At 39.3% G+C, this 12,654-nt stretch overlaps 1 protein-coding gene across 7 annotated transcripts in view; it reads right to left on the bottom strand.

The window, feature by feature from the left end:
* Positions 1–12,654, bottom strand: part of CTBP2 (C-terminal binding protein 2) — a 230,659-nt gene that overhangs the window by 203,563 nt on the left and 14,442 nt on the right. For 5 of the 7 annotated variants that reach the window (XR_014712419.1, XM_084634127.1, XM_084634124.1 and 2 more), the window contains exon 2: positions 12,066–12,172. The exons of the other annotated variants lie outside the window; for them this stretch is intronic. The gene's annotated coding sequence lies outside the window, so the exon portion shown is untranslated. The remainder of the gene's footprint in view (positions 1–12,065; positions 12,173–12,654) is intronic. 7 annotated transcript variants of the gene reach the window in all.

Here is a 12,654-nt window from a genome sequence, read left to right as displayed (position 1 = left end):
GTCTGTGCTGATCACACTGTGGGTCTTTTTCGATGCAAGCATGCCCTAAAATAGCCAGTGCTACAATCAGCATTTTCTGTCACATTCACGTGTGAAGTTCACTTAGCCGGCACCGTCATTCCATAATGTGATTTTAACGTAGCCAAGAAAAGAAAAAGAAGAGGGAGGAGCTATGACCTGTTTGCATCTTAACATTGAGATGGTTGCTATGTACCTGACCCTGCTCCTACTGAAATCAATGGCAGAACTCTCACTGACTTAAAGGCTGAGGTATGTCAGCAACCCTGAAAAATCAGGCCACCTATTTAGGTGCCTAAATATGGATGTAAGGGCCTAAACTTTGGCACCCAAGTTTGAACATTCTGGTCTACATCCCCACCGTAATCTGACCCCCAACATCTGGTATACTCTTCCACTGTAGAAGACATATGCCAATGTCGTTAACTTAGAAATGTCAATAGAACAAACTTTTCCAAAGAAGAGCTTTTAAAGATTTCCTTCAACTCTGACGTTTCCTTAGTCGATATAATGTTTTTTATTTTAATATTAAAGTATGGTCTTTCTGTGAAAGGGACAATAGTCATCCTAGAACAACTGCTGCTTCTCCCTACTGTAGCATCTGCCTTAAAGACAGTTATATTATCGGGCTCTTAAGCTACCCAGCGCTGGAAACAGTGTTACTTTACAAAATAACTCCAAGTGCACTGGAGAACAGACAGAATAATTTCTCAGTGGGAAAGAACTATGAATATCAACATGTAATCTCTTCAAGAGCAGCTACTCTTTATTTTAGAGATCTACCAGGGGTTGAGTCCTTTCAGTTTAGTCTGCAGATATAATATAGATGATCAGTGTAATAAATGCAGTTTCAGTAAAACCCCTGAAAGTTTAATACAGCTGTAGCCAAGCACACTACTTTTTTTTAAGTTTTCCAAGAGATGCAAAATAAGCCACTCTTCCATGTATAAGAGCTTCTTCTTCTGTTCCTCAAAACTGTAACTTCTTTGTTTCAAACTCAGGTCAGCCTGGTCACCAGAGGAGACCCTGCATAAAAAACTTCCAGCATGCCATTCTCAGTCGTAAAAATTCAGGCATAGCACAAGCAGAGACAGATGTTCGAAGACTCAGTGCCTATACTGTTCTGGGTCCTGATCCTCCAAAGCTGCATAATGCCACTTCAGCATTGCTGAACATCCTCATCTCTCAAAGTGAGGGTGCTCAGCATCTTGTAGGACTGGATCCTTTCTGTTCTTGTCCAAGACCCAGATCAGCCCTTTTGCTTCCAGGAACAGAAGGGATCTTTTGCTGGCCCACATTCCCATCACTGCAGAGGGAGAAGAGGTCACTGTCTTGACAGTAGCAGCATCTCCCCACTCCTTACACATGGCAAAAGCACTTCCACTAGGGCTATGCTGAATTTTGGGCTTACAGGAGCGGACAAAGCAGGGCTTTAACCTCTCTTTGTCTTCTGCAGATCTGTAATGCCCCCACATTGTTTCCATGGCTACTAATGCACAAACGCCGGGGCTCCCATCCAAAAGTTACAGGGAAGGCAAATGAACAACACAAAGTGGAAGTCTTCCATTTAGTCAGCCCCTGCCCACACTGATCTAGGGTTTCCTCTTCTTGTGGATCCTCCTAAATCCAGATGGCTGAAAACTCCACAGCTCCAAGCCCATCCTCTTCTCTGTACAAAGGACTCCAGTCAACCCTGAGTTATTTTCCAGCCTCTTGTAGCTCCTTGCACAGGTTTTATCAAAGAAGAGAGTACTCTGGATTAAGAGAGGATCCCTTTCCCCTTTTGGCTATTTAAAGAAAGGAAGAACTACTCAACAAATGTGTTATCAAACCATGATTTCCATGCTGCCACCTATTATGCCGTGAAGACTTGGAGAGAAGCATTAACTAGTGCTTGCATAGGTTGATGAAATGCCATTTATAGTCTAGATAGCATACTAAGCTGTCTTTTTTGGGGTTGGGGAGAGGGGCTGAGGTCAATACTAGTGTACTGCAGTTTGAAAAGGTATGAAATCTGTCTGATGAGTTTCCAGAAATTTTAATTAGGGAATGCTTTGCTGCCTGGCAAGAAAATCTTGGTTCCTTTGTTCAGAAATTTGTTTAGTTTTACGTAACCAGACATGCAGATGCTTCTATTTTACCTAGCAGAAGAAAATGATTATCAACCAAATAATTATCGATCAAAGGCCTCCTCAGGTTCTGAAGAAGAATGGTTCATTTTAGAAGTAAAGTAGGAGGAGTCTGTTTTCAATATGAACTCAGTATCCAAATTTAGGTAACTAACCAGCAGTTGAGATGGATACTAGGAGCTCTATGAATCTTCTCCTTACAATCTCCCCATAATGGCACAACCATAGCAGAAGGAAAGCTCAACTAGTCACAATCGGTGTGTGCCTATAGAACTATGCAAGGGCACTTTTATTGGTCAAACGCTGTATGGCTGAGACACCCAAGAGAGTCATAATGTAGAAGACTGTTTTCTTTACAGTGATAATTTAAAAAAAAAACAAAAAACCAGTTTGGGAATAAACTTGTCTGTTCATCTGCAATCAATCACGCTGCTAATTTTATTTCAAGATACTTTTAGCAACCCATGATTTTCTAGCACAGAAGAGGAGACACCGAAACTAAGGGCCCAACACAGTAAACAGTGCAGTTCTATAGTCACAGCATTTCAGAGAATTTAGTTCAATACAGTCAAATCAGTCAAATATAAACCTGAGTGAAGCACTGTATGTTTTTAAACTCCTTTTTTCCTGTACACAATTGACCTCCAAGCCCTTAGGACTCAACAGTGAACAACTACGAGTTCTGTAGCCAGTTAAAGCTGAACGTCAGAATATATGACCTATAGCCAGAATTTTCTCTAAGTTCCTGCAAAGTCCTCCACAAATGGAACTCCCACAACATCTCCAGGAGCTCCAGTGCCAGGATCAATTCCCTCTCTACATTTCAAAGTTTGTCCCTGACCTGTCAGCAACTCTTAACTTCATCAGCAGGCTGGCCCTTAAACTACACTACCTCTCAAGCTTGCTGGTTAAACTGAGCACACCAGTCCCACTTTCACTTCCATCTAAAACACTTACACAGTGCCACTGCATTCAGCAGCACCCCAATATTTAGATTCCCAGCTGATGCACAGTTTATCCTTCGTTGCTCATTTTGTTTTGGTTTGATTTGCAAGCAGAAGGGGAAAAGTGTCAGGTTAGTTATTTTAAAACATACTATATAACAAAAAAAACCTGCAGTGTATCTGATTATGCAGGCATTTCTCCTGCAGTAACATGATATGATTAATGTGAAAGACATTGGGGTCAGGTTATTTTTCCCGTGCAAAGCGTGCATTATTTTTTTATCCGTTTGCTTAAATTTCCAACTGAAACTTAAAGCCAACAAATCAGGGTGGCCTTCCCTTTTATTTCTCCTCCTCCTTCAGTTCTAGCCAATAGAATTATTTATTTAGTTACTTACTGTATCTGAAACGCCGTAAATTGCACTGCTACCTAAGTCACAGAGGGAATTCCTTTAAACATGTACTGTAAGTAAAAATCCATAAATAACCTTCGGCAGCCTACAATAATCATCTACACAACAAATTCACTTTCATTCCTGCTTTTAAACTAATCTTCCAGCTAACAAATCAAAACAAGTACCAAAACGCAATTATTCCATTGTGATAATGATCTTCTAACACTTGGATTGTACCTATGCTTATTTGCTCCCACCAAACAGGCTTTTGTTGAAGTTGTACTGATAAGTGCAGAGGACAACGGGGTGGCGGTGGAGGTAATACAGGGAAACAGTGCAACTTGGGTCCGATTGTCCATTGCCCTGCACCTTTTGTATTCAATTACACTTGTGTAAGGTTGGTGTAAAATGCTGCCAGATCAGAATGTTAATATAAATTACTTTACAATCTTCAGGGCAATGGAGAATCAGGCCTCCTGTGAGTACATGATCCTAAAAGATGGCTACACTACCGCAAGAAATGCAACTGCAAAATGAAGTCAGGAATGAATCTGGTATTAATTGGATCAGAAGGCCAGGAAATGTTTTGCAAAAGACATTCATGCAGGACAGCTGTAGCCAACATAGGTTTTACCCTCTTTATGAATCTACTTCTTGTTTCCTGAAACTAGCCCTCATCATTAATATCAAACACATTTCATCTGCTTGTCTTTCCTCCTTATAGCTCAAATGTTAATGGTGCATCATAATTCAGACAGCTGGTAATCTTCCACAAGACCACATCACACCAGCGCCAAATACAGGGGAAAAGTTCAGTGTTTATACTGAAAAACATGAACAACTGACTTTAACTCAGGTCTGGGATGAACAAGGTAAATGACATGGATAAATGAAACCAAACAAAGATATTGACATGTCAGGTTATGTTATTTCATATCGTCTTGTAAAGGGACAGAAGTAATACAACAGAAGATGGACAGCGTCAATAAAAAGCTAGATGCAATGAGCTAAAAATAAAACACACACAACTAAACTTGACTCAGCTGCCTGCCTCCTGAATAATCAAATGCACAAAACTTGGAGAAAAAACTACCGTAATTAATTTACATATTCAGTATGGTAACACATATGCTGTATCACAGAAAAGGAATCACATCAAAAGGTAAAAGGTATGTATCAGAATCATAAAGGTGCAACATTCTTCGGCCAAGAGTCCAAATACTACATTGAAGGTGACAGTTATGGCCCAATCCTGCAAGATACTACTTATATCTTGAAAGATATAACTAGTACTAAATATCTGATCTACTAGATATACTAGATCAGTGGTCCCCAATGCAGTGCCTGCGGGTGCCATGGCGCCCACTGGGACGTTTTTGTGCACCCGCAGGACACACCAGCGCCGACGGTTCTTGCCACTGCTGTTTTTCAGCAGCATTTCCGCGGTCAGTTTTCCAGCAGCCGCACTCGGTGGCGGCATTTCAGCGGCGGTGTGTCCAGCGCCCGCCACAGCTTTCTGTGATGTTCACAAATATACACTAACATTTAAAGGGTTAACAGTTTAGGTTCTGATACAGCAAAGACAAACACATGCTTAACTTTATGCACCATGGGTAGTCCCATTGACACACTACTCACAGTGCATAAAGTTAAGCATGCCTTTGATGGATCAAGATCATAAGACCCAATTAGTGGGTTCTTTCACTGGCACTACGCCTCAGAAATGCACCCACATCTCAAAAAGGAATAAAAAAATTGAGTGTTAGTTTGAATTCCTGTTCATTCCCACTTACTGCAGTGCTTCTAAATTTAAATCTTTATAGTTTAACAAAAAATCACTTGGTGCTTTTTCTTTAAGTTTCTAATAAAACTGGACTGTCAGAAGGAAACTTGCCACAATAGACCATGCTATGGACTGGATAAGTAATAAAATCCCTAAAATAAGGGGGGGAGGGGGAATTATAATGAAAATGACGATGCATCCCTAACATAAGGGGCCCTGTAATTTCATTACATTGCTAAGCAGGTTTTTTCCTTTACTCCAAATACCTGGATGCCACTTGAAGAAATAAACACAAACTGCAACATACATATTATGTATAGGCACATAAAGGATGACAGAATAACATCTCTGAAATACAGTTAAATTCCAATCTATGATGAATCAATTCTGTTAGAGTCATTAGGTAACTGTTGCTAAATGAGTGGCCAGAATCTTCTGAAGCTCATTCTAACTGATCCTACCTCTGAGTTTTTTCTGTATTTTTTTCCCTTCAGTATGTTCTGCTTTACAGTATTCAAAACAAAAGTGACATCTTCCCTGTTTGATGACACAGAAGCTGACTTTAACAGTGCATTGCTGGCTAATGCTTATATTGCACTGGGAATCAAATGACATGGATTATTTCCCCAACTCTGACACAGACTTGATATGTGATCTTGGGCAGTTCACTGAACCTATTTATGCTTTGAGATCCTCGGGTGAAAAAGCTCTTGGAAGTCCTAGTATAACATCTGTTAGAAACTCATTCCCCAACACTGGCTGTTTATTGAGTTTGTAAGAAAGGTAAGAAAAATCCATAAGAAAAAGGCTAGTATAATAAACTTTAAGTAACAGTAACACTTACCATTGTTATGGCTCTACTTCTGATTTCCAAGATCTGCCCCATATGCCCCAGCAAGTTAGTCACATTCTGAACAGATTCAATGTTCTTTGATTAATCTCCACACAAGTTATTTTATCAGCTCACTTCTTGGCCTTCTGGCTAAGATCAATGTGAATATTATATTCCCTATGATTTGAGAGGCCTTTCCCACTCTAGCTACGATGATGTTACAGTGGTTATCATTAAACCCCCAACACTTGGTAAGAGTTACCATACACTGGGACGCACAGACAGCTTCTGAAGGCCTCCACTAATCCTGGGATTTAGAAATAAGGAGAAGAGCCCCAGATTTCATTAAAATAGAATTTCTAAGTCTCTTTCTTACAAAGATATCCTTGAAAATTGGAACTGATCACTAGGGCTGAACTCTTGTCACTGATTTCAGTTACTCACAGTCCCCTCACAGTCAACCGGGGCTGGCTTTTGCGACCTGGGACAATTATAGCCAGAGGTCCTTTATTTTTAGGCAGATTCCAGATGAGCTCAGAACTGTAGGGGGCAATTTACTAGGTTACTAGGGTTGGCACTAGACTCCAACAAGCTCCAGATCAGCTTGCTCACTGCAGCTGAGACATCTCCTTTGTTGAGCAGCCAGAGCCAGGCAGCTCAACTGCATGTAAGGCAGTATGGCCTGCCCTAGTGGGCCGATCGACTGACTCAGACAGTAGCACTGATACCTGCTGCCTCGGTAGCCTTTGTCAAGCCATATAAAGCAAGATTTACCAACCTGGGTATCTCAAGTTAGTACCTGCAGATTTATAATCCTGAATGCCTGCAATTTCCAATTTCTATTTAATTATAAAAATAGGATTGTGGGTGCAACTTATGATAGACAAACATAAGTTTATTTTCTTCTCTTTGGGAGGAGTATGTATAGGAACCAGTAATACTTTTTCTAAAGGAAGTGAGGAGGGGGAAGCTGCTAGCTTAGTGCTTCACAGGCCTGGCAAAAAATGTTAAAGCCGGCCCTTGTGGTATCTGAGATAGCACAGCTTCCCCCTATTATTTAGAACAGGAAATTACTGTGGAAACTGTTCTTAAAAACTGTAAGCTCATCAGAGCAGGTGCCATATCTTCCTTTGTGTTTCCACAGTGCCTAGCACAATGGGACCCTGGTCCCAACTGGGATGCCAGGGAATACCACAATATAAATATTACATAATTAACACAACCGGAACCTGTAGGTACTATCTTTAGACTGAAGTGCCATCAATCAGAATATCACCATCCAATGGACTCCAAGATACAGTTTGTCTTATTTTCTCAGGTTTGCAATCAGATGGTGAATCTGCTCACCCTCCATACACATTCAAGAGTCTCCTTCCTCAACCAACTAGTCAACAAAATAGGAGAAGATAAAGACCAGCAAGACATACTTAACTAGCAGGTGTGACATGTGGAGTCACATGCATTCATCTGCTTCTTTACTGAGGTTGCAGGGAGGAAGGGGAAGTCTCCCACCTAGTTGTGGAGACACAAAGTAATCTGATCGATGTCTTGGAAGCAACATGAGAACAATGCTTCAGTCATCAAGTCGGGTAGAAGACAGCAGAAAGAGGAAACACCTGTATCTATGGGTAAGCTATTTCTGATGGCACGGAGCACTGGGATAGGATGTGTCCTGAGATAGGTAGGACTAACTAAGGGTGGACACAAATATCCCAGGCATACAGCAGGACAGAAATATTCAGACTAAGCCTGTATCAAGTATGTAAAAAATCCTTAAATAGAGCTATAAATGTCAATCCTTTGCAACATTGGCCAATGATAATATATCCATAGCTATCCCTTGCAAAAACTGCTCTTCTTTATCAGACTTGCCCACAATCCAGCACGTATTCAGTGCACATCTTCAGGGCTGCCAGGGGCAGTATCACATTTGGAAGGACTTTGCTGACTGGAGCCACTGTTGAGCATCTCATTGTTTTAATGCGGAGTTTGGAAATGTTTGGATTATACATACATCTGTCCCTTTAACTTACACCTTGGAGGATAAAGCTGAGCATTGTGCAGCACGCAAATGGAACATGGATGTCTCTCTCCATGGAAGACTCCCTCCTCCCCCACAGTAAATTAAATAGCTTGCTAGCTGGCTATCAATACAAACTGAAGCCCGTCTGCCACATACATATGTACGTGTGTGTGTGTGTGTGGCACTGCTTATCCATCTACAAAACACGCCACATGCCAGCTGTCTGACTTACGCTAAGTTGGAAAAGAGGCAAGAGGATTGGGGTAAAGAGTGGGGGGAAAACAAAACAAACCCCCAGCACAGTTTAAAAGATTTCTTCCTGCTCAACGTTTTTATTTGCTTTTTTCCAGTTTCTATAGGAATTGTCTTCTCCCCCACTCTACACAGTGCTCCTTATTGTTAATAAGGCAACACTTGGTGTATATCCAGGAGTTAATTCTGAGTTTCCCTCTTAGGTACTCACCTACCCTTTTTCCGATTACTTGTTAACTCCCAAGCCAAGTTATTCAATGGGAGGCAAAGGAGCTCAGGTGGGATAGGTAGGGAGATGAGACTGCTTGCATCTCTCAGTTCTATGTGTCACAAGGCTCCCCCAAGAAGTCATATGGTAAATACAAAATGTTTTAATACCCACCAATCTATTCCAAAAATGCCACGAGACACACACAGAATCTCATTATGCATGCTGTCAACAGTGTGTCACCTGAATAGAGAAGTAAGTTTTTAAATTTTAACTGCATACACTAAATACTGTGATACATATATACTTTATTTGATTTACTGCTCCGCAATGCTTTTCTTCAATCTCTTGAAGGTAATTTTTCTCTAAAGCAAAACTGCTTAATTGGCAAGTCTACAAAATGTAATTACATTGCGTACAAGTTACAATATTGCTTATGGGAATATCACTGTTCACGCATTCTGCTTTATTTTGTGTTTAATCTCTATTAAGAGATCTGTATGAAAATAGATAGGTGCTCCTGATTTTATAAACATGACATATCATTCAGTCATTTCCCTACTAATCCAAGCCTAAATGCAATCCAAAAAAAAAAACAACCCATCTTGGATTAGTTCAGTACAGCTGAGTTAATAACAAAAGTCTTATATTTTCCTCTAAAGAAAGTTCAGTACTGGGACATCAAAAAAGCTGAACCTCTCTGGGCTTATGTTTGTCATGTCCATTATATGAACAAAATGGTAAGAGGTAAGAGCATTGTACAAAGGAATATTTGGCTTTTAAGGATATGAAACCAAAACCCTCAAAACATTTCCCAACAGGATCTTGGCCATCACATCTTTATTGTAAAAGAGGCATAAGAATGCAGTGCAGCTTTACAGAAATAGATGTCTAATGCCAACTCTGTGAATAGCACCTGATATACTGAAGTCAACAACAATCAATGAATGCGGCCTTTATCTTGTGAGCTCTCTTTTCTGAGCAGAGTATCAGATTAATAATACACATCTTTCTCTTAGTTGAGAGTCCTATCAGTCATTCAACCTGCAAGCTATTCTGCATTTGAGTATACTTGTCTTATGCCCCTAGATGACCTTCACTCGTCAGACTATCACAGTCCTGATTGCAAATGTATCCAGTTATGCCATTTTGCACTAAGAATTATTAACACCATAATAGGCCCTGATACTGCAAACACTTAAGTGTGAGTAATTGTACGCATATGAGTAGACCTGTTTGCAGATGGGCCTTACTGTGTACTCTGGTTAAATATAACAACATTGGTATTATACATAAGTGCCTTAAAGGTTTGTTTCATTTGCATGAATCTTGAGATTAATGTTGTTTGTTTGTTTAAGCTAATGCACATAAAGCCAAATGCCTAAAATGTCTTCAATTCAAGATTTGCTTTACTATTGTGTTTTTAATTCCACTGGCAAGTTCATATTTTGCTCCAATCTCACTGTAAAGAAATGAAGTTGTCCAGTCTACAATATTTTGAACTACTTAAAAAGTTACAACGTACATCAGTATTTGTTATTGTTTATCCAGTCACAGTTTGATCTGGTTTACTTCTTTCATTATGACACAGCTTTTAATATGTTCAGTTTTAGACTTAAAATGCGGTTCCTGTATATTCAACGGATGTCACGCAAAAAGCTTTAGTGCCTCAAAGGCTTTTGTGAAGTAAGTGAAATCCAGCTGTTGATTTTTTTTAAACTAAAAATAAATGTCTTTCTTGATAACTCCAGCCTCACCCTTAACAGCTAATGCTCAGCCGCACAAAGTGTAGATAAAAAAAAAGGATGTAAACATTGTTAGAGTGCTCTTTCTACAGTGTTTTGTGATGCATGATAAAGTATGATCTCAATACTATGTGGAGTCTTAGGAAGCTTAGAGTGCATACAAAAGGTTACAATCTCAAAACTCAACTTCTTACCCTGTCAGTTGGAAAGGTGCCCAGACATAAGTAACACTATTCAAAATCTCGCTTTAGAAGACTTGAACTGTGGTTTTAAATTGTTCATTTTTAATTGTTTTGTACTTGTTCTCTTTAAAATGCAACACACACTCTCTTTTTTGTTGCATTGATCACACTATCACAGTTTATTTAAATTTAAGATCCATTTTAGACCCCATTTCAGTCATTTGTACTTTTTTTCAAAAGTTGATCATGGGTGCTGGGGGGGGCGGGGGTTCCCGCAATTATGATGGCAGCTAAAAAGTGTTTTAAAGTTTAAACAAGTTCATTCAGTTGTGTAAATGACTTGACAATCCAGTAAGAAATTTTTTCCAGACATTTTCTGCACTTAAACTAAAGAAGGAAAGTTCATATTTGACACGTGTTGTCCCACATATGGAATGTGACCTTTGCTAATTTCTTGTCTGTTTGAGTCCACAGTGGTATTTACCAGGTGCTGACACTGCAGATAGTTCATCATTCTCATTGCTGCAATAGATTTTTAAGATCTTGAGGACTTAACAATTGAGCAAAGAGAAGAGTACAGAATTAAGACCCTGCAATCTTTACTAAGTGTTATTCACTAAAGGACAGACTCTGCAAACTTTTACCCTTGTGAGAAGGCCTTATCCTATGTGAGTAATCCTATTGAAGTAGACTGGAGATGCAGGTCTACAGCACCTGTGGAAACCTAGCAATTTTCATTTAAATGTCAATCTTTTTATAGATGATAAAGTCAGAAGGGATCACTGTCATCACCAAGTCTGACCTCCTTAATAACACAGGCCTTAGGAGTTCCCTGAATACATTCCTGTTTGAACTAGAGCCCATCTTTTAGAAAAACAACCAATCCTGATTTAAAAATTGGCAATAATGGAGAATCAACCATAAACTTTAGTAAATTGTTCCAATAATTAACTACCCCACACTGTTAAAAATTTGTGCCATACTGTTACTCTGATTTTGTCTAGTTTCATCTTCCAGCCACTGGATCATGTTATACCTTTTCTGCTACATTGTAAAGCCCTATATTATCAAATTTATTTTCTCCACATAAGTACTTACAGACTGTGATCAAGTAACCCCTTAACCTTTTCATTGTTAAAATGAACAGACTGAGCTCAAGTGTATCACTATAAGGCATGTTTTCTAATTCTTTAATCACTTTGATGGCTCTTCTCAGAACCTTCACCAATTTATCAACATCCTTCTTGAATTGTAGACACCAGAACTGTACACAGTATTCCAGTAGTGGTCACATCAGTGCCAAATACAGAGATAATATAACCTCTCTACTCCAATTCAATATTCCTATTTATACATCCAAGGAATACATTCAACCTTTTGGCCACAGTGTGCACTGGGAGTTCATGTTTAGCGGATTTTCTATCCTCCACACCCCTCATATTTTTCTGTCTCTTAATCCCAGGATAGAGGCCCACCTGCATTCCTTATTCCTAGATGTATACATTTACAATCGGCCATATTGAAACACAAAATATTTGCTTGTGTCCAGCTTACCAAGTAATCCTGATCATTCTGTATTAGCAGTCTGTTCTCTTCATTATTTACCACTCCCCCAATCTGTATGTCATCTGCAAATTTTCAGTGATGATTATGTTTTCTTCCTGGACATGAATCAAAATGTTAAATAGTATAGGACCAAGAACCAGTCCCAGAAGCACTCCATTAGAAACACCTGCTCAATTATGATACCCTGTTTACAAACTACATTTTGAGATCTGTTAGCCAGTTTTTAATCCATTTAATATGTACCATGTTGATTTATATCACTCTAGATTTTTAATAAAAATGTAATACAGTACCAAGTCAAATGGCTTACAGAAGTCTAAGTATATTACATCAACACTACTTTCCATAAATCCATGATGACTGACATTAATAATATTACCTTTCTTTAATTTTTTTTATATATTGAGTTCTGTATCAGACGTTCCATTATTTTGCTCTGATCAGCATCAGGCTGACAGGCCTTTAATTGCCATTTACCCTTTTAAAACACTGGCACATTAGCTTTCTTCCAGTCCTCCGGAACTTCCCCACTGTTGAAGACTTACTGAAAATCAAAATTAACAGTCCAACAAGCTCC

This window comes from Lepidochelys olivacea, assembly GCF_965140295.1.
Source record: "Lepidochelys olivacea isolate rLepOli2 genome assembly, chromosome: 7".
NCBI lineage: Eukaryota > Metazoa > Chordata > Testudines > Cheloniidae > Lepidochelys > Lepidochelys olivacea.
The sequence above is the reverse complement of the archived record's forward strand: the minus strand, read 5'-3'. Positions and strand labels throughout refer to the sequence as shown.